The sequence below is a fragment of the Ptychodera flava genome, chromosome 14 (genome assembly GCF_041260155.1).
Source record: "Ptychodera flava strain L36383 chromosome 14, AS_Pfla_20210202, whole genome shotgun sequence".
NCBI classification, from domain to species: domain Eukaryota; kingdom Metazoa; phylum Hemichordata; class Enteropneusta; family Ptychoderidae; genus Ptychodera; species Ptychodera flava.
This window is the reverse complement of record NC_091941.1, coordinates 11,950,134-11,974,615: the sequence shown is the minus strand read 5'-3', so window position 1 is coordinate 11,974,615 and position 24,482 is coordinate 11,950,134. Positions and strand designations below refer to the sequence as shown.

Here is a 24,482-nt window from a genome sequence, read left to right as displayed (position 1 = left end):
CTCTGGCCCGGAAATTCTGGTTTTGATAACAATAATTAGATTTTTTTGGTGGTCTTGCAAGCCGCAGATAATATTTCAGAAGTGCCGATGTGGCTATATGTAGTCTAGCAATTTACGCGGTGAACTTGTTGCTATCACTGTAGTACCGCGATCAGCGAACGTGTTGTACTATACACTGGGCATCGCTCTCGAGGTCAACCTCGCTCGCCCGATCACAGCCCGAATTATTCCGACGTTCACATCGGGTATAGCCGAAAATTGGACTAACATACAATTACGTTATGCCCGCGAATAGCCGACCATTTCCGAATGAAGCCGACTTTTGTTTCGCTCAAACGCGGAAGAGAAAGTCGACGCTTGAGAGCTTTGGTTTTCTGCGTAAGGGTAGGGCCTAGTCTGATGGGTTTGGTAGGTTTTTGATCAAATCTAAAGCGACCACAAGTTACTGAGTCTCACTGTTCATACTTTCGAAACGCCACGTCAATCTATCCATGGTCGATCACGATGTCAATATTCAACTCAAGTCGATCGACATCGCGCTTTGTGGAGGGGCTGTGGTTGTGTGCATCGCGGAAGAGAAAGTCGACGCTTGAAAACTTTGATTTTGTGACTTTGTCTGTTGGTTATGGGAGGTTTAGGTCAAATCTAAATAAACAAAAAATTACTTGGCCTCACTTTTCGTACTTTTGAAACGCTACGTCGATCACAGTGTCAAATTTCAGGTCGACCGATATCGCGTTGTGTGTACTGTGTTACAATTGACTACCAGTGTAGTACAGGCTGGCGTTCAGTGTCGTTTATAGTTTGAGGTTTTATCAAACATGAACACTAAAATTTAGCTCTCTTTTTCAATTATATTCAACATCAGCAAAAAGTCAATAATCAGCTCGCGGATTCGTTTTATTGTGAAATTAGTACAGTGAATTAAAATCACTGAAAATTGTGTTCCTACAATTCATTGAATTGAATAAACTCTTTGATTTTACTGTATCTTCAATCAAGTTTATTTAAATCAGTAAAACACTTTGTACAGCCAGGCTGGTCAGGATTCTAGCGGATCGTTACCTGGGTTGTGAAAACCCTAGGCCCAATTCTACGATGTATTTCAAAATGTTTGTTCAAGTCATGAGCTAAACATAATTCTGCACAACAGTCTGGTATTATCCTTGTCAACTGAATGTAGTTGACAGGCCCAAGTGATATCAAATTAATTTTTCTGACTTTTTTAAAACTTTATCCCTTGAAAACATGTTGTAATTGGCAATGATAATGATTATTCTGTATGCTGAAACGGTCTTTAATACTGTACAAGAATGCATAAAATTACTCCAAAATGTCTTCAAAATTTAAAAATTTCTTGCCCACCCCCGTTCCTGAAACCCTCCCCCTTTGTGTATGTTGAAATAGCCTTTTATACACTGTATAAGAATGCATGAAATTGCTCAGAAATGTCTTCAAATTTAAAAATAATCCTTAACACTCTCATGCTGAAATGGTTTTTCATACAGTACAATAATGCATGAAATTACTCCAAAATGTCTTCAAATTTTAAAAATTTCTTGCTTTCAGGGAGGGGACCCCTCCCTGAAACCCTCCCTCCTGTGTGTATGTTGGAATAGCCTTTTATACACTGTATAAGAATGCTTGAAATTGCTTAGAACTATCTCTCCCCCCCCCCCCCCCCCCCCCCCCCCCCCCCCCCCCCCCCCCCCCCCCCCCCCCCCCCCGCCCAGGGAACCTGGTTGCACACATTAGCTAACCGCCTACTTTTCTGAATTTTCCGCCTACTTCAAAAATTTTTGAGAACCCTGGAGAAGGAACGAGTCAGTAAATATCGAACCATAAAGGGGAGATCGAGACTGCCATCCCCCATGATTAATCAACTGGGAACAAAATATATATTTCGATCGACAGACTTACACAGTACAACCAGAGACAGCACTTTATTCAGCTTTAAAATAAGTCACCGCCTTTCCTATAATAACACCCCGTTTGCGTTTCGATCTACTCTGCTCTGTCCCCAATCGGTATGGCCGTCCGGGTTTCGCCTGCCGTCGGCGTACTGACTGATACATGGTTATTTCTTCAGGGATCTTTTCATCGTTTGGCATAAAATACAGCATCTCTTTTGGTGCACAAGGCAAATCAACGTTTAGAAGGAAAGTCACAGGAGGTTAGGATATTATATAGGTGAAATTAGAATGGAATATTGAAGATGAAAAGACTTATCGGTCGACAAAAATTGCCAGAAACCGAGAATTGAGATTGTCTATGATTTATTAATTGGGTACAAAAATATTCGATTGAGTCATTAAAACAGCCAGAAAGAGCAATTTCTTCAGCTTGAAAAAATAAGTCGTCGTCTTACTCTTTCCTTGACACTGTCCCCATTTGCGTTTGAAAATATTAGTCTGTTCCCCGGGCTCTGTTCCCAGTCGGTAAGCTTATAAGAACGCATGGCGCGGCGGCGGCGGCCGTACTTACTGACATGTAACATCGATTTTTCCTCAGCAATTTTTTCAGCGTTCGCAAAAGATTTCGCAAACTCGTCCTTTTAGTGCACGGGGCACATCTGTCTATGTGTTTTAGGAACAAGCAACATGTGGTTTAGAACATAATATCTGTCCAATTAGGAAGGGATATTGATTCACACACAGAAAGAGTCTGTAAATTTCAATCGACACGGGATGGTAAGAATTCGGAAAAGACAATAAGAAAGGGAGAAAGTAGGTAATTTATTCTTACTTTCTTCGATATTAAGGTGAGAAAATAGTGACAAAACCAGAGACTAGAGGGTTGGTACTTCACACACGCTGAAACTTCACGCAGATTTCGGAAGAGGGTGACTGAGATCCAGCTCACTATAAATCACTGAGGTTTCATACTCAGCGAAAATAATCATGTGAATACATGTGACCCAATGAAAACCAATCTGAAAGCCGTTTACAAAGCCCTTTGTTGTTCTCATTTCTGCCTTTTTGTCTGACCCGTGGTTCATCGTATTCGTAACGGTGGTTTTCGATGTCTTGAAATATCGTTCATTCACCAACTGAAGGAAGTTTTTGAAGGGTATGTAATTCGGTCGAATTAATAGAGATCGAGAAAGTCCAAATTTTAGTCGGTGGTCGATTTGAAAGGGCCAAAATAAAATTATGTTTTGTGAAAAAAATAGGGTGGTCGAATTAATAGGGTGGTCGAATTGATCGGGTTTTTACGGTACTCTGTATGTGCACTAATCTAGATGAAAAATAGTTTCATTATAACATTGTGACATATATCAAGACATACCAATCTGGTACATTGAGACTAGGAATATACATACTGCAGTGTTTGAATTCAAGCCCTGTTCCTTATACAACTACAGACTTTGGTGATTTTCAGTAAATGTCTGCACAGATTATGACATAGCCAGTTTCCAATTCTGTTCACAACAATACCTATTGGTTTTTTTCAGCTATTCTGGGATCCATTACAAATTTTCCATTTGAAAACAGGCATGTAATCTCCGGCAGTATCTGCTTATTCTGAAGAAACTACGGTAAGAGGTTCATGGAATGATAAAAATATGGAAATCTTGATATCACGGAAAAGTCATTGAAGATGCATTTTATGTCAGCCGCGGTGTTGCCTGTTGTGTTGTCACCATGGCAATGTACATCTCCATCAGCAGGCTGCACACTGCACAAAGGCCCTTGAGAGTTGAGGGTCGCATTTCTGTTAGAGCAGAAAAACACTTTCAGAAACTTCTTTCAAGAGAAGAGCTGTGAAAATCGAGTCTAAAAACCGTGATATCACACCAACTTGCTTTCTAAATGCAGAGACATATTGAGTCAATGCTGACACTGAATGATCCTGACACATAGGCAAATTGCAGCCATTGGAATTACCATCGGCTACCTGACATCCAACAGTATCACACTTCCATTTTCCATCAAGGCTACACCTAAGACTACCAATGGGACATAAAAGCGTTGACACTACACACACTTTGTATTCAATGGTTACTGCTTGTTTAACGGTGCTTTGACCAATTGAGCATTGATACATAAAAGTGCCGACACTTTCAAACACAAGTGCTGTAGATTCAATGGTTGCAGCTACTTTGATGACACTTTTGTCTGACTTCAGGGACATCAAACTGCCGACACTTCCAGCCACTTTACATTCAAAGGGTTTACAACTTCTCTCATGATAGTCAAACAATTGAAATAACACTCTTCCAGTGCAAAAGCCAGGAAACAGAATGAATTGTTCATATTGCAAGCAACAGTTAAATGTCAATGACGATATGAATCAAAGTCTGATTTCCTGTATAACAATCCCTCCTTAACAATACTTGACATTAACATACTGCATGTAAATTGACTTTACAAATAAAAGACCAACTGCGGATTGAATCAGTCAGCAAAATATGGGGTATAAACAGTAATGTAATTCAAAATTAGGATTAAAACTTCTGTTCTTACAACTCAGTGTACAGCAACAATTCATTTAAAAGTAAATTGAAATTAAGCTGACACCACATTGATGTGTGGTGATGTGTAATATTTAAGCAATCAAGCACTCCAAGCGACGGTATACCACGAGATTTTGACCAGTTCATGACATATATGCAGAAGTGAACTGGTCAAAATTGAGTGGTATACAGTTGCTGGGTGTAATTTATTGCTAAGTAAGAAAGTCTACATACCGGTGCCGAAAGATCCTTTCTCTCATCCCACCCATCCCGTATAATTTCCAGTTTTGTTATGTCCATAGTTCTCAGTGTTGACAACTAAAATTTGTGACTTTTTAATTAGATAACTTTGTAAAAATGATGTTTTAATGGATAGTTGGCTCATTAACAAATGTATTTAGAATGCCTATCAGGGACATATAGTTCCACTCTCAAACTTTTACAATACCTTTTTGTCTATCCCCTAGGGGGCTCATTTACTTGTGTCATTCAGATTGACCACTTTGCGTCAATGTAGCACCAGTGCTGGGCCCGAGCCGACATAAAATAACCAATGTGGACACACTGCGTCGCCCTAGGGCTGACATAGTTTGGTTCCAGCAAGAAGGGAGGTTCAGGGCCGACACAAAATTTGGGCTTACGCAAATTTGTGTGTGTGGACAAGTTACGTCGTCCCTGGTCCCAGTTGACCAGGCCTCAGCCATGGATTGAAATTGAACTAGCCACCCTTTGTAGGGTAAATATACCCTACGCTCATCCAATAAATAGTGAAGATCTCTCCGATGATTAAAATGGCTCGTGGTGATCATATTTGCCCTTCTTGTACGTAAAAAAGCCAGGAAAATCATGAACAGTCGAAATAGCATGCCATTATTCAAATCCGCCATTTTGGACTTTGACAAGTCAGAGGTCACAAAGGATGGTAAATTTACGTTGGCCCTAATTCTAGTACTGGTAGTGCGGACACAGCCCAAAGCTATACCCAAAAGGACAATTATTTTACGTCGGCCTAAATTTCAGATTTGGATTGCAAATGTGTAAGAAGTATAAAACTCCCCAAGTAACCTATATTTACACTGGCTTATTTTTGTGAAAATTGAAAATGTAATTTTTCTGTATAGAGTTAACACAGGGATGGCAGCCATTTCGAATTGAAGGCTTGCAAGTTCACGGCGTGTATAACAGTACCTTATTAAAGACAGAATAAAAGAGCACGGCTATTTTATTGCTTCTTTCTTTTTACTGTTTTTAAGTTTAATTTATCCACAATGAGTATAAGTACTCGTGGGAAACTGTGTCATCTGTATGTGGAAATGAACGAACAAATCGATGGAAATTTGAAGAACACATGTACCACAGACTGTAAGAGGTGTGCATTTCACACGTTTGAACAAAAGTTAGAATGTGATAGGGTGCAACTGGTTTGTACGCCACCTGTGAATGGCCACAGCTTTCACAGCATTTCCCATCCTTGTACAGATTTAACAGATACACAGCATGTGAGTCTAATTTTAATGTGATATGAAGGTGTTGTTATTTGGAGACACAGTGTTGACATCTAAATGCAGATGATTTTAAACAGTGATAAAGCAATATATCATGATACAGGAAGTTGATGCTGGAAAGAATATGAAGGCCCTGGAGCTCAGATTGTGGAATGAGATATTGACAACAAATAGCTGCGGATCTCTTTGTAAAATATGTCCAGAGGCGTATTTATAAATACAGGAAATTTGATGGTGATTATCTGAAAGCAAATAACTGTCCTTGTTCCCGGCAGATATTCAACATGCATGAAATATTGTGCAATTTTGCTGTTTTGGATTTCTTTAAACTATGGTGAAATGAAAAGGAAATAAAAGATGAAAGTTAAAGCATTTTTTTTTAGAATAGATTGCTTTTCCATTTGAAACTAAAGTTTCTGAAGATTTTTGTATGCCGACAGTATGATTTCTACTTTAACCTTGTGAATAAAGATTTGGTTGCAATAATTGGTTGACAAAACGCAATTGTACATAAATGAATTCTTCTCATCAACTGTTATCAAAAAAAATATTAGCATGGTTTGAAAAATGATATTTGACAATTTCGTAATTTCAAACACAACACTAAGTATACATCTTCAGTATGTATAAATTCCTTCTGGAGTTGAAGATGCTTGCGAGGACAAAAACTTGATGTTAAAATCTAAATTGCTGCATCCGTTTAACAATCCAGAAAATACTAGTAGATAGAAAACATTGCAACATGTTGATAATCATAATACTGGTTGGCTCTGGGTTGGCTTTTGCACAAATCCAGTCAAACTGCTACAGCTTAGTTTATAATCAGAATGAGATGAAACTTCAAAACGGAGTAGCAATCTGGAAATTACATAATGGGATTTTCCAATTGCTAAATTTATGGCAATTTGTCCTAATCATTATCCCTTTATTGCAGATCTAAATCAAACCAGACATCACTAATGATCAAAAGTGTAGTCTTTTGATCAAACTCCATTTCACTACCTCGGTGATAGTTTTCAATCTTTGTTGTGAGGCAGAGTTTGGTTTGGACTATGGCTTCCCTGATTACATTTAAATTTCAAATTTAAGAAAATTGTGTATCATTAATCCCCATAAAATCAATACAACACCTCAGTAAAAGCTGTCTACAAAGGTTATCTTATATTCCCTTCCATTAATACTAGACTGGTAACCTTATTGCACCTGGAGGTACTCTTTGCCAATTGTAACATTTTTAGCCATGAAAAATCTATCCTTCAAACAAGAATCCTGATAAGGTGTCCAGAAGAGTAGTGTCGATACTGTTATACTGGGATGTTTGATTTTCATTTGGTCTTACTTTCAAACCACTTCCACCACACATATTACGCATTCACTCAGTAAATTTGAATTTCCCATTACATGCTTGTATATTAGAGTTTCTTCAGTGAAAACAGAGTATGGTTATACTTTCTTGGTATATTGGAAAGACAACTTTTTGTTTAATACAGAATGAATTGATGGTTTTTCACAACCACCTGGACATAGGTGAATCAATAACCAAATTTGCAAGAGTTTATGTTGAATTCCCAGTGTCGCCATTTGGTAAAAGAAATGTATGCAGGATGTTCAAAATGTAGCTGAGCGCAGTATTCATTGTATGGCATGCTGTATAAGACATTTATATGTGGCTGAAAATTGAAGTAGAATCCCCCTGAAATAATCCTGGCATTATTCAAACATTGATAAAGTTATCATATTGCAACACCGCAAATAAAGAAGTATGCCATTTGAAGATTACCAAAGTATTATAAAGGTAACTTTCCAAAGAAGAGCAATGACTGTAAACGGTATACACTGACCATTTGTGGAATTTCATCGATATCTTTTGATGGAGAAATCTGAGAGAACACAGAACACAGTTTACAATTACAGTTATCTTATGATATTCACAGATTTATCTCTGTGATAGAGAAGAACCATAAATCACAATAGAGTAGAACCATAAGTAAGATATATATTCAGATTAAAAATTAAAAAAAAATTCTATCTTTCTAGACTATTGAAAACAATGAGGTAGTCACTTTTTTATAGAAGACAAAATGAGCTATCAAAGCAAGGCTGGAAAATACATTTCCTCAGCTGCATTCAAAGCATACTTAACTATACCTCTCGTTTGTTTGCAATTTTCTTGCCTCAAGAATGTCCCTTCATGTTTGTAATCTCTCTGAGCTCAAAATGGCAATGAAGTGAAAGGTGATAAGTTCACCAATGAAAATCCATTTCCTGCTATCCACTCAAGGTTCTTCACTGATGCAACTGATACGACATTGTTTCTTGAAAGAGGGACATTACTTTAACCAGCACACCAACGCTCACCCACCCACACTTTGAACCATCACTGGTACATGGTAAATCTCACTTGAGCTGTGCATTTTTCTATTCAAAATGTGAAATACGCTGGTAAACTATTTTTCAATTTTTTTCTCCCCCACCCCGAGTGTGAGTGTGTGTAACTATGCGTATGTATATATTGCAACTTCAATTTTGGTATGTACCAGTATTAAAATACATAAATGACAACTATCTCAGCTTTGATAGATACCATTACCTACTGAGGAAATTAACTGTATTCTTTGGTAACTTTGATTGACTCAATTGCTTGTTTATCAACCCTGGTATAAACTTGAACTTTGACAACTGCTAACTTATGTAAGGGTCCTGTCAGCTGTATGAAATGGCAGACATCACTTCATATATAAATACATATGTCATCTGTATGCTATTTAATCCTGCAAGACTCTGGTAGATTAATTGTATAGCCTATGGATCTATGAGTAAAAGAAGTGCACACTGGACTACAGAGGGCGTCGTTTTCCAGGCCTTTGAAAGATGGAGCATGGGGAGGGCATGACATTTATAAATAACCATTCTCAATACTGGTAGCTGATTAGCATGTGTAAAAATTTTGAGACAAAAAGACACATCTTTTCAACTACATTTAATAAACCTGTCCCATTTACACATTCAACACACAGACAACTCTAAAACACAAATACATACACCTGGCTATAACACTGTCACCCTTGGGTGGCCATGCTATCATCACCAATGACCAGGTGCCTGTATGCATTAACTGTAATACCCAGTTGTAGAATGGCATGACATTTGTTCTTCTCATGTATCAATTGATGTAGCTGTTATAATTCTGCTGTTTGTTGTGAAGTTAAATATTCTGATAAATGACAAGTTGACCATATTGGATTATAGCAAGAAAGAAATCCTTGTTAACCTGTAGTTCATGTTATTGTATCATAGGCCAAAAAAATAAAAGGTTTGTTTCTGGTCTTTAACGTGTGGCAAAATGATACGCCGACATAATTTTTTTTAATTTCTTAAATTTTTGGTGGAATTTGATACATTTTTTCCTTTTTTCCATAGGGGCAAATGAAAAGCAGGAAAAAAAGGGTTGACGCGCACACTTTGAAGTGATGCAGGCAGTGACCAGAAACAAATGAATTTTTTTTTTTGCCATCGTGTCCTTCAAAGAATTCTACCTATCCAGACATTACAATAAAAAAGAAATTACCAGTAAGCACCATGTTGGTATGTTTCTTCCATTCATTGATACAACAGACTGACAGTTTCTATCTTTGAATGAATGCCAAGGAAAATACAGAAAAGAGAGACCAAATCCCTGTAACTATGCACCATCTCTCAACATGACAAAATAAATATCATTTTGATGAATTTGAAATGAAAAACAAACATGTTTAACTACAATGCATAATTACGTTTTACCCTAATTAATACATTCTTTCATGCATATCTATAGGCTATGCCTTTATCTGAATATGAATGACAATAAAATTGTTCATAACTGACGGAGTGGTTCACATGGAAGGTGATGCTGTTTCACTAGGAAAGGTACAATTACTGTAATACACACACATACACAATGGATCACTTTCATGGCATAATTTCACAGTTCTATTGAAAACCCTGCTGGGACTGAGACACTAACAAAGGTAGACAATTACTAATACATGTAAAGCTATAACCCTGTATTAAAATGCTGCATGCAAAACATTTTATCTGAGACTTCCTACATATTAATTATTAAAATATTTCTCTTGACTAATGATACAAGTACATGTATGTACTCTACACTTGTTATATAGATGTAAACTGAACTGGGAAGTATAGCTCTAACCCTGGGCAATCTTTAATAGGAGTTTCAGGAAATTGCCAATTTCTACATTCATCTGACTTTAATTACACATATTTCTTATACTTTGCACCCCCCCATGTCAAAGGGATGTGCAGATATTATCTCATTAAATAGTGTTGATGAAATTGCTCCGATTCAATCAAAATTCATCATTGACATATCAAATGTAAGCCATCACACCAAGCAGTTTTAGAGGAGAATTATGTTGACCAAGAAAAACGAAATTGGCCACTTAAATTTACATATTCTATAGTTTTCATCACCATTTGAAGTTTGAATCAGCCAGGTCATTCAAAGGAACCGGCAAATAAAATTTCATCCCCATCAAACCTATGTCTTCAGAGAATTTTCAGAAAAACGTGAAAAAGCTCACAAAAATTTTCACATTCAAGTTTTATGCTAATTTGGATGTATGTAAGTCATGACATACTCTCTAATATTTATACTGCATATCAAAGTGATTGGGAAAGCGCTTGAGTTTTGAAGTTCATTTCCATGTTCACAAAATGTCTCTCTCTCTCCATTGGAAATGGTATCACCAGTCAATTTTCTGAAATGAGTATTTATTTAATGAATTCAATCACATACTTTAAGCAGGCAAAAGCTGATTACCAATCTTTGATAAATAACCTAATTAAAGTTGTTGCACAGATCCTGCAGGACAGATATGGAGCAGTTTCTCAACCTACATTCCGCTGAATCAGACGGGATACAGCATGACAGAAACCGTGACAAGTTCCACTTTGTTAAAGTTAACGCAATCATGCAAAATAACTAAAAAATCTAGGAATTACTCATGTTTTTCTATTTGAAACAAGACAGAGGCAGTTCATTGTCTGAAATACAGAGCGCTATTAGAGTGACATACAGCTGAGAAGACAGAAAAGATGATGGATCTCTCACGTACCGGTACCCCTGTAGCACATGACAGCTGTGACCCATGATCTGTCACTCATGTGTAGTTTTTTTTATCTCATCTGTACAAATATTCGATTGCCAGAAATTCCAATCAATTCATTTCTTAGTAATCAAAGAACTAGCTGTCAGCCACAACTGCAGACATATAAATTTTTACTGAACTGAAAGAAACAGATTGTCTTATAGCATTTTTCATCTATTTCAGAATACTCGCGCTTTTCGCTCTGTTTTTCTTTTGGTTGGCATACACCTAGATTTAAAAGTAGCAATTAAATAGCACAAGAATCAGTATTTCACAATAACAACGAAGTATACATTCGTTAATATCATGCTGTGAAAGAAACATACAAACAAACCTCAATCAATACAACACTGGCACACATAGTTTCCATATCTGGAATTTCATCACATTAGTAATTTATCCATTAATATACACAGCTGACACAATAGTACAAAGACCATAGCATACTTTCACACATTGTGAAATTTAATTGTCACACTGTAAGACCACAGCTGTCATGCAAAATTAGCATACCAACGTTCCCATAAAACTTTGATCGATTTTACAGTGTAGCAACACAGCCAGGCTGTCAACTGTCCTGTATACTGTTTTTTTACCTTTTGAGATCACTGAAAATGGTGTGAAATTTGGGTTCTTTGGCACGTATCATTGGCACTTGACCATGTCAGAAAGTTTCATGCACCATGACGTATCTTATACTCATAGAGAATACCAGTGAAAACCAAATAACCGATATAAACAAACTTGTGACGGACTGTCGAGATTCTTCAGTGAAAGAAATCCATGATAGTTACAAAAGCATTGCATTCACTTGATCTAAAGTTACCATAATTCTAGTATTCATTCTCAATATTTACTTTTTGCTGGGAGCATGAATCTGCAAATTTTAATCCAACAATGGCACAAATATGTGCTACAACATGAGACCTACACTTTTTCAAAGTGTAATCACGGACACAAACAATAGGGGTTGTTTGTCCTCTACTGTTTATAATCTAATTGAAGGCAATTAACAATACACAGGGTAGCATATTTCAAAGCTTTTTTGACTGAACAACGAAAAAACGAAGCAAACTGTTTGACATCTGTGTGATGTAGCATTTGAAATAAACAAGTCAAAATGAATATGGCATGGTTGTCCCAGATGTGTTCATTTCATACTATTTTAATATTACTGTGGTCAATATGTGTGCAAGTTAAATTTTTGAAACTGGCAGACAAAGCAAATTTTCACGACTGAAAATTGAATTTTTATCACAATATGGTATCACAAAAATAAGACCATTCTGGATTTCAAATATCAGTTAAGTTAGTTATTAATGCTTCTGTCACTTCAAAGTTTGAACTGTGACATCTGATTCCTTGGTTCTTGATTTTGAATTAGGATCTTTCTATCTTCTTGAATGGAATATAAGTTGGAAAAGTCTTGTTCTTGAGATGCAGTGCCTTATTCTCTTATGAACAACTTTCAACAAGCTGACATTAATGTTGAAACTGCCTGAAGTTGCTAACAGTGCGAGAAAAGTTATGACAAAGAAACCTTTCCCTGACAAGTGGAATTTCAAGGCTCACCTTTTGATACTTGAGAAACTTGACAGAGTTTATCACAGTACAAGGTGATACTGAACCATGCCATTGTGTCCAACACTCTCACACACTGTGAATACTGATATTAAGATTAACAATGTTTGCGTTTGATGAGCCATTCACCATGGTAACAAATCGTGCAGCACTTAAAGATGACATAAATACTGGCATTATTAAATAAATTGTCCTTAAGGAAATGAACCGTCTTTTTAATGTCAAATTCGGTAATACGTCTTTGGGGAATTGGTAATGGGCAACAGATGGCGGTAGAGGCAACAGCCATTATATATGTCCTTGGGAACAGCAACAAATGAATGGGTATCTACGTTATTACCTGTAAACTTGTAATAACGTAGTTACCGTTTCAAAATCCAAACTTTATCGCTTCTGTTAAACATTTGTGTTCGAGCTGACAACAGGTAGACATGTATAGGTTTTCACTTGATCACAGTAGAATTGAGATAAAGGTTTATAAGACTTTGTGTCCTGGGGAAACAAAGATTTTACAAACAGTTAATCAACATGACAATGAAATATACTAAATTTATAATAACATTTGAATTGTAGAATTGTAGAAAGATAAATTCAAAGATAATTTCAAAGATAAATTTAAAGATAAATTTAAAGATAAAGTCATATTTCTTAAACATTTGTTAAAACAGATCAGTTGTGTTGAGCAAGATCGTTACATCTAAGATGTGGGGAATAATTCTCCTTTCTAACGCAAGTCAAGCCATGTTTATCAATAGCCTACATGGAGAGTTCTAGAAAAAGTGATTTACAGATCTACTGTAATTATGCAGCTGTCAACAGCAAATGCAGATCCAACAGGCAGTCAATTAAGCAATGCATAGCTTTGTACTTCGGACGCCATTATGCAGTATCCACCACTCTTACTAGTCAATGTCTGAGTGGTACTAAGCTTTTCAAATAGCTTAGGATAGATTGTCAGCCACTACAGTTATCTCTCACAGGAATTTGTCAGAAACACTTTGGGTTCAGCTCAGCACAAGCCAGACATAATAATACCGACATACTCTTGTATTTTCTTGTCAGTTTGCAAGGAAAAGCAGAATGAATTAAAGGGTTGCAAAATACTGTAAATACCATCAATACAAATATGTGTTGGGAATATGTGAAAATTAATAATTCTAACGATATTTACATAACTAGGAAGTCTGTTAAAGCAGGCATTGCATGGAAAGCTACAGTGTATGTCAAAATTTTGCATTTTCAGTGTGAGTTGCAGTCAAACACAGATGCCTAGGTGAATATGTTGCAGATATTGTGTTATCGTGGTTCTCCTTGGCAACAACAAGAGAACTATGTGCACAGATAACCATGATTTAAATGGTGAAAAGTGTTTTACTATCAGCTCACAAAGCAGTTCTGTAAAGGATATCTGAACATTTTTTAATGATGTGCTTACTGCACAACATAACAGAAGCCTCCCTGTGGGTGATATATCAATCATTATTTCACTGCTGGCCATAAAACGTGAACCAGTTTTCCACTGAGGAGGTTGCAGGGTTGAACTGATGCCTACTACTCACAGTGTCTACTTTACTAATTGGTAGTAAAGCTGCTCTATGGACCCTAACTCAATAAACAATTTTGGTAAGGGTGTGGAATTTCATAGCTTTCAGAAATTATCATTCGCACAATTACTACAGCTAGCATAGTGTTATGGTGTGAAAATCTGCTGGGGGCAAAATTCCTATCTGCCTGCACAAAATGAAACACATTTTTATGTGAGGGTCATAAGTTGTAAAATTTCAAGAAATACATACTCTGAAAGCTTTATAATATTGCAAACCTGATATTCATCAAAACTAAAGGAAGGTGTTCCATTTTATAGCAAACCAATCAGAACTTTGCCTGGCCTCATATGAAATGTTCAAGATTAAATTGTAGGAAAATTTTCAGTATGAAACCATTTATTACATAATTTCAGTTTAAACAGTCAATGTGAGTATTCCAGATCTGACTAAGGTTATCCATTTTCTATCACTGTACAATGTTCCATGTGAATTCACTGTTGTCTACAGTTGACTTGTTGGGTTTTTTTATTTCCAGTGGCTTGCATAAGAACATTTGTTAAAGGATCTTGAACCGTTTCTTTTATCAGAACTCATCCACCCACATTAAATTACCATCTGGTCACAGACATGTACATGCACTAGCAGGCTTACTGAATGTCAGTGTTACATGTACAATCCTTACTCTCTGTTTAAAGTGGAACGCGCCTCGGGGACAGATATTCGGACTCTCAAATTTCTAAATTCTTTATTTGATCTACCGGTACCACTTGTGGGGGCTCATTTTAGCATTTGGAGAAAGAAAAACTTACAATGTCTTAGTCTTTTGGGTAATTTTTTGGTTAATTTGTTTCACTAGTTCCAAATTTTGCTCAGTGACCCGTGATTTTAATCAATGATTTGGTAAGAGAATGGTTAAAAGTTTCATTTAGGAAAGTTTGAGCAAAAGTTTAAGTCTTTCACTTTCAAGGCACATAGAATACCAGTATGATGCATCAGCCTTATGTGATGTTGTGCATCAAAATTCCCAATGAAGCAACCAATCAATTTTGGGGTATTTCATCAATTTCCAATATGTGCTTTGTAATTTTACCATACAATATTACGACATTACCAATTTTGCAGTATTATAGATTCTTTTGATAGGTTTCTCACTATTTTGTTAATTATTTCCACCATGCTAAGCACCAGCTAAACATTCTCACTGTATGCTATGTAAGACATTTATGAGTGCGGCACTGCTTGTGATCTGAACGAACAAATCATTCTAGTGAAGCCACTTTAGTATTCGTGGTAAATTCAACCAGCAAAGCTCTTGGCAGAAAGTTTGAAAAGACTTTCATGTTTTCTTGACTTTAGTATAGTGGTTCTACTCGGTGGTTTACAGACTCGACAAGAGATGATATGATGGCAGTACAAACCAACCAACATACAAATGCATATCGAAATACATGTATCTCACTGCCTGAGTTTATGCACACAATTTAGTTTGTACCGTGGTCCATCAGAATTCAAGGTTTAACCCTTTTACCACCATGGTTTGGCCCAAAATCCATTATTGTCATTGGTGACTGTAGACCTGTTTACAGGGTATTGGGGTGAGCAGGTTAAACCACTCTTTTCAATACTCTGTACTCTGCAAGCGACCACTTTATGAAAAGTTTCACGATCTTCAATCACTAAAGTCATCCAAATCTTGGTTTCCACCCAGCTTGTTAGTAAACAACATGGACCAGATGTTTGACTGTTTTGTACAATCAAATGACAATTAAGCCTAATGGCCACCAAGACTGGAGGTTCAGTAGACGGCTGTTACCACACTGACTATCATTATTTTGGCACTATTTCTGAGTTATGTACGGTACTTCCAAACGTGAATTGAACAAACATACCTAAGCTGTCCATCTTCAGGAATGCAATTCATAATATTGTAATTGTTGCTGCAGAGGAATAAATCGCTTCCATTTTTATCATCATTGCATTACCATTTAGCAATTATTGCAGGCTGTGAAAGATTCTGAGATACTGTACTCCATAACAGGTGTTCATGCTATATTCACTGACCATTGGTATAAACACATTGAACTTAAACTTGGATGAAATGTTTGAGGTTGACATAATAGATTTACAGAAGTATGAGCCCACTCACAACTTGATATAATTTGCAAACTCTGTGAACTAAAGATTGATCTTACAAGCCAAATTGATGTCTATCAAATGCATGGAAGAGTTGATGAAATGCTTGAGGATTCAACCCTATGTTAAGTAAGAAACCCAAAATAAGCTATTAAGCAGTGTTGAAAAAAGCAGAGGAAAATAAAATATTTGAAAGATAGTGTAACCAGTCTGTTTCATGAACTTGATGGTATAAAGGAAGAATGAAGCAATAACATGATCCATGGTATTGAACAATCAGTCAAAACATCCTGGGATGAGTCCAAATGCTGGGTAAAGATATTTCTTTCTGGTTCTCTCGATCTTGACGGAAGCAGATTTGAGAGACTTTTCACAGATTCAAAGGCATGTCTGATGGGGTAAGTTCATACAATCAGAACAAACAGATTGACCTCTACAACATCCAAGATAGCTTTTAAAGCATTTGAGGACTTTTCGGAAATTGTACGTGAAGCCTGAAGAAATCAGTGTCCCGGTGTTGAAAAAAGCTAGAGAAGATGGCATTTAAAGACTGATGGATTTGTAATTCTATGGCAAAGTTTGGAAAGATATAAATGCTGTTGGATACAGTAATTCCTACCAGGGTCAGGCTGAATTCCAGCCAAAGTACCAGTTTACAGATACGCTGAACTCAGACAGTGAGACTGCCATTTTGAGAGCACAGATAACATTACTAGCCATCAGCAGGACACTGATATTCAATTAAGTTGTTGGAATATTAATACATTAACAGTATAAGTTCTTAGATATTGAATTTATATCTTATTTAACCAATTTTGATGTACTTTGCCTGAAGGACAGTCTTGGGCTAGTAACTCTACCTAGTTTAATCTGCTTAATTATATTTGTGTAAACAGGGCATGAGAAAAAAGTTCAAATTTTTGAAGGTGAAGGTGAAATATTATACTTTAGTGAGAAGAATATAAACTTTACAGATTTTACAGAACATGCATGTATTATAAACAAATTATCAAAAGCTACCGCAATTGTCTTTTTTATCTTTCCAAGAACCTGAGAGGCTGAACAATGCAAGTTTGGTTTCTTGTGGCAAAGATGAAAGAGAATAAAAAAGATGTTTACTGAGAGGAATGTGAGACATGACAACTTTCACTTTTCAGGTTATTTCTATTTTCTTATAAAATTATTCGGATTACCACGTGTGTGTATGTATTCAAGGGTAGAAGTAGACATGTTTCATAATGTTAACTTGTTTCATTTTATGTACTCCATCGTCATATCAGCATGAAGCCCATTTACAGGATGTCAGGTACCTATCACCCACTACACCTAATGGTTAAACCCAGGATTCGAATAGACAAGGTACAAACAAAACCATGTGCACAAACGAGCATAGAAATATACAAGTATTTCAAAACCTTTGTTTGTACCACCATCACTTGATGTGTAATCTCTTCTGAGTCCATAGAACACCATGCATCCTTTTATTCTGGAGCAGAACCATTGAGAATTGAGGAAGTAAATGCTATGCTCAAAAAGCACACCACCTTGCTTGAGTCTCCAACTCAACATCGTCTGATAGTGAATCTACTACTTTGGTCACAACCTCGTCTTAAACTCTCCACCGTTTGATTACCAATCCAGTAACCTACCCACTGGGCTAATGAAGGATCATTGCAGACATCGGTGAACAGTAACAATAATTCATTTTTCAACTGATGCACATATATGATACCGGTAAGCACATGAAGCACATGGTACATAGAAACATGCATGTCCTTACATAACTGTTATATTTACTCTCTTGAGAAATTTACGACAAACTAGGCCTAATATTCCAAGCAGTTTTGAAAACATATCAGACTCTTTTTTTAGAAAATTTACAATGGAGAAATAATTTCCTTTGCTCCCTGGTTAATCTACTGGAAGGAAAGATGTCAGGACCTGAAGGAAATGCATGCTTCAATCAGAAAATAATCAACCAGGCTTTTACACGGCCAGTTTTATTAAGGTAGTATGCACCTCAAAAGTGAAAGACTTAAACTTTTGCTCAAACTTTCTTCAATAAAACCTTTAACAATTCCCCTATCAAATCAACAATAATTCACAGGGGTGCAAAGTTTGGCAAAAGAGAAACAAATTGCCTAACATTTACCAATATTTGAAATTTAAAAATGACCGCCATCCCAGAGCTAACTCTGAGGGGAAAAATAAGTTTTCCTACCCCAAAAAGCTTTAAAATGAGCCCCCACAAGTTGTAGATCAGAACTGAGTATTGACAAACATTGAGAGTCCGAATATCTGTCCTTGAGGTGCATTCTACCTTAAAACAACAAGTGTAATTGCTGAGTAACTAGTGAGATATCATCGGTTTACATGTCAATACCTTGGTGATTTACGGCTGGCACTCAGATGAGATTCTACAATTGCCCTCTGAAGGTATCTCAGATAGTAGATCACAATCAGGCCAATTTCAAGGTACGGGCCCATAAATTTCCAAACATTAACCTTTTCTCACTAGGGTTGGTGATGGAGGGTGCAAGTTTCAAAATACATTCACATCATGGGCTTTGTGAATTTTTCAAAGCTTAAGACACTTTTTCAGAACTGCAGGAGATAGGTTATATTTCTCAATAGCTATATTCTACAATCTAGGAAAACTGCAAGCGAAGTCCTCTTTATGTAACTGAAAAAAACACATAAATCAAATTCATCCTTTTCAAGTATCGTCCATGTGGCTACATGAGACATATGGATTGGCTATGTCACTTCCTCCTTGTCCTTTGTATTTACCTGGAAGAAAACATGTGCGGGCAAGGACAGCAATGGGGAAGAATGAACAACATCTGAGAGGTACAGAAAGAAAATCTCTCCATTCTGATTTTAATCATTTTGGAAGTTTGTTTAAAACATCAATAACAACATTGACAATTTTGTTAGTGTTTTGTACATGCTGTATTACTGAAGTAACAAAAGCCCAATTAATAATGACAGACAATGGATCTTCCTCTTTAAAGTTAAGTTATACAACTTTTAAAAGCAGTACCCTCTGATGTACAGCATGTACACGCCAATTATCATTGTGCAATTCAGAGCCTTCCCTTTCTATTTTAGAACAGATCCATACTGTAAAACGACCATTTTCTCGAGGGGATGGTGCATGAATGAGAATTGTAATTTTAAAGGTATTATTATGCGCCCCTAAATTGAAAGACATAAATTCACTCAAAATTTCTTGAACAAATTTTTCAACCATTCCCTTCACAAAGCAAAAATAAAAACACAGGTCAGATGGAAGTAAATCTAATATTTACCAATATTTGAAATTCAAACTAGCTGCGTTCTGCGTTTTACTCTCTGTGTCAGTTAATCTTTTTAAAATAAGCTATGGACGCAAATAACATTAACCGGTATCCTATCTGCAAAAGTTTGAAGTCAGTGAGAGAAAGCTGTTGGCCCAACAGCAACTTAATCATTGAATGGCAGACTGATAGAAAACCAGCTTGTTTGTAAGACAGAAATTCCCTGATGAGTGTAAGACATTCTATCTCAGCTTGTTGGAGCGTGGGACTATTTTTCTAATGTCCCCTCAATAAAAGCAAAAAGATGCGCAGTTGTTGTATTTGAATACAGAAAACACCATTGTCATCAATTTATTTATGAAATTATATCACTCTTACCCAAAAATTATAGTCCACTTTTAATATCCACATCAAATGGTATGTGAAATATATTCATACTGATACATGTTTTCTTCTCACTGTTGTTCTTCTAAAACAGTAAGATAATAATTATTTTGCAAGGCATTAACCCTCTGAGCGCCAAAGTCAATTTTTGTTACCTTTATAAAGTGTACCTCAGTCAGTTTTTTTCAGATTTTTGCCAAAATTTTGATAAAAGATTGTAGCCAATGAAACATGATATCCATTTGGTCTAAAATTATTTAAAAAATTACAGAAAAATTAAAAAAAAGCTGGCAAAATGTTGCACTATATTTTGGTGGGAAAAATTACAGTACTCAAAGGGTTAATAGTCAAGTTAACCACATAAAATTGACATGTGGTGTATTTTCATATATCTGTCATTGACAGGAAGTGCCTGAAATGTGTCTTCTGCCTTCACTTTAGTTCTGGTTTTACAGTATATAACCTCCAATTCGTCAAAGAAGGCGCACACGTCAGGCACTGGGACAGCAACGGACAGATGAGCATCCCTTCAAAAACCATTGGAAACTTCACGGAAAAGCAAATTAAATGTCTGAATCAATCGTGTGACAGAAATAAACATTTGAGTAACTTGCTCCCAGTTGTTGGAAAAGTACATGTTCATATGCAATGCACAACTTGAATCATTTCTGTCTCCCTTCTGACTTTGATTCGTGTAGACAGCCTGACCTATAGGCACACCAGGAAATAAGTGAAAATAGCTTGGAGCAATCAAAGATAATGATAAACAAAAGGAGAAAAATTGATTTGATTACAGCCAGATGACTATCTTAATTATAATTATGGTTTGAAACCCTAAGCATCTACCTTGACAAGTCACCACTGCCCTACACAGGTCATTGCACTGCATGGGTTTGAGGAAATTGTGTAAACCTGGGAGTCAGTTGACGTCATTTGACGTCAGTCTACTCTTGGGCATTTTGTTGTGTCTTACACAGATATTGTGGAGACAATTTTCCACATTTTCACCAGCTGTGTACTCAAACATTTTGAAGAATCACACTTCTGAGTTGAAAGGCTCCTCAGCGCTGAGTGCAGACAGGAGCAATCCAAGCAACATATGGGATCCATCATGGGCCTTATCTAATTGCCTTATTGCAGGGGCAGGAAATGTTTATCATTTTAAACTCTGTTGTTGTCTCAACAGGCTCCTCTGTGGCCTGTTGGTTTGTTTTAGTAGATGATGGTATCAGCAGAACTTCATCTTGCTGAGTTTTCAGTGGTGAAGGATGAGTTTCACATTGAGTACACACAGGAAAATACTGCAGAATGGATGTTGTCCTGTTTGCGAGGTCAAATGTTCATCACTGCACACCGCCATCAATATTCTAAGTTTAATCATAGACAGTCGAGGTCTTCTCCTCTCTACTGTCTATGGTTTAATACACAGGGAAAGAATTGAATACTACATTTGACCTCATGAAGCCAAGCATTGTCCACTTTATATGACCATTAAAACTGACAAGCCCAGAAATGGACGTTTAATAAAAGTAATTGACCTCTGTTCTGGTCAAAGACTAACACTGTCATAGTTACAATAATCACGATTATTACTGTATTAAATTCATAGAATTACTGAAAGTTTCTAGAACTCAACCAAGTTATCCAAATATTTATCTGAGCTTCAGCGATACAGGTAGTCCCTTTATACAATGCCTGTACCTTACATAGAGTCATAGCTGGTAGAATAAAATCAAAGAAAATACTTTGGCAGGTGTGGCTTCAGTTTTGCCGAAAATTGTTCAAACCCTGGCAATTTTGTTAAAATGTAGTAAATTACCATTTTTCAACCAGTACATTTGCATTTCATACCAGGAAATAGTTGTTATATGTCACAGGCAGTGCATCTGCACAGATGTCTACATTTCTCATTAAAAATGATAATTTTCATCATATCTTGATTGATCATTTCTAGCTTTTCAAAAATCGTGAGCAGCTTATCAATTTTTCCAGAATTTCTAAGATACATTTATCTTTACAGACTTTCAGGTACTCTCAAGGAGCGTAGAGATCTTGTACAAAATTTACAGACAGAAAAAGCAATTGATATTAGCAGCTTAAAAGAGAACTCTGATTTTTTTATCATTTCAAAGTGATTGTGTATATAAATCCAAGAAATTAACTATGATGCTGCTTCCGTGCAACCAAGAAAAGTGAAAAAATGCAAGTCTTCACTCTGAAGATAATTGGTTTACATTTTATCATGGTTGCTGGTTATAGGCATCAGTGAAGCTGGGCAGGACAGCAAGCAGCTGTGGTGTTGTGCTCACACACTGCAGTGCACAGGTATACATCTCTGAAGTTCTCCAGTAGTGATGCTAACCAGAAATAACACAGAGGGGCCAATTGTCCAAGTTTCCATCAGTGATCCCCACCTGTTTTTTTTTATATTTACACTGAGGCTATATCGATCAAGCTATGGCAATTAATCATCATTAATATCCACCACGAGGCAGCAATTTTCTGGGGAGTGACACTAACATGATTAATTGTCTTATAGTTTTTTTTATTAATGTCACATTAATGATACTAAATGTAACTTTTTTATCTCCATCACCTAAATCCAATTTGGGGGAATGAGTACGCTGATCGTTATCGCATTTTACCATAAAACATGTTACACTTCTCCTTCATATATCAATATTGCTTGCCAAACGACAATGTATGCATGCCAAACACTGTCAGACGACCATCGATATGTGAATGACTGCAGTGCCTTGAAGAGATGTTTCCTACCATTGAAGAATAATCACAAAATTGTACAGACGGCTTTCCTGTCTTCTACAAGTATGTCTTCCCTATATCTATGCCTTTATACCTGGATATCCAATGACGATGAGTGACTGATAGCTTTAATTTTATGGACACAATGACATAGAACAAGGAAAGGATGTTGTCCGGTCTTCTTTTGTAAATCAACTCTCTATAAAAGTGACCTCTAGAGGGCACACATCAATAGAAGGGATCTGCTGCTCTCCAAAACCTGCAGTTTTCTTGTACATAGCGTAAGTGCCAGATACTTACATCTGCATTTTTCATATTGATGTAAATACTTTCCCGTTGATGTTAGAAGAAGTCCAACTTGCAACCTTACATGTCATTATCACATTCATCTATTTCATTGATTTCAATATTCATTTACAATGTACCAGTAATGGGAAGTATTATAACATACGAGTAATTGCACTCTTTTGAGAAATTTTGAGAGTTCTGTCAAATCGAAAATTGTTCTACGTGTGTGCTCATGTTACTAAAAGTAAAACTGCCATTTTCAGAATGTTGGGACATTGATTAAACAGGAACTGCATCATTGCTAGCCATTATAATAATCTTCATGGCCCTGATTTGGGTTTTGTGGGCCAAGGTTGTATGGCTAAAGGGACTGAGCATGCGAGGGCCTGTATGCCATCTGACTGAGGTCCGCAAAACCAGTATCAGGGCCTTAAAGGTTTTATCATATTCCTTATGGAATGACAAATATGTACCAGTAGTTCAAAATATAGTGCATAGATTTAGAGATAGAAATACATCTGATATCAAACATTATTGCCACTTTAGTGAATTTTTCAGAACAAAGACTGCATCCCGTTGCATATTATACCTGTAGAACTTGACATGCAACATATGCATACCAACAAAGAATGAGGCGTATATCGAGGTGTACGAAGAACAAAGGCGTGATATAAATCATTATATTACCTTATATTACAAAGGCAGTGAGATGTGATCATCAGAATAAATTTTGATTGAAAGAAATACTGCGTCTTTTGGTAAAGTTTGTGAGGATTTCACAATGAAATGACCATATACTTGAAGGTGGGTTACAGGAGACGGCTTGGCTCATCTATTACATGATTGCACTCCATCTGATTTATACTTTATAGTTCACTTTCAAATCATTAGTTCACTTTCACTTTCAAAAACGTAGATATCATGGATAACGTTCTTAACTAAATCTAGATTTCGGTAGAAAACCTCAAGAAATATCACCCAATGTCGCTAACTTCACTGTTGTCCGTACAATCAGAACATTTCTTCTAGGCAACGCAGTTATTCAAATCTCGCGCAGGCTCAGTTCACGAACGGAATGTGTGCTGATAGCAACACCCATAGTAACCAGAATAAAGCTAGTTCTGCAATGCATGCATTTGCCCATATTTGGACAAAGTGTGCCCGGGTATGATAAGGAAAATTATTACACAAATGTGAGGGCGATTTTCCCGTAGGGCTACACAGGAACGTGGCTCAAGGTACATGTATATTCAGGAGGGCAGTTTTGGAGTTGATTACATATTCATGATCCATGGCTGCAACATAACGTGCTAAAAGTTTCATTATCTTTGCAAATACCCTTCATCGCATATTACCATTACTGATCAATGACGATG

The 24,482-nt window shown here is 36.6% G+C and overlaps 1 protein-coding gene across 3 annotated transcripts in view; it reads right to left on the bottom strand.

Annotated features, from left to right (window-relative positions):
* Positions 1-24,482, bottom strand: part of LOC139149369 (protein dispatched homolog 1-like) — a 152,178-nt gene that overhangs the window by 96,937 nt on the left and 30,759 nt on the right. The window lies entirely within an intron of this gene.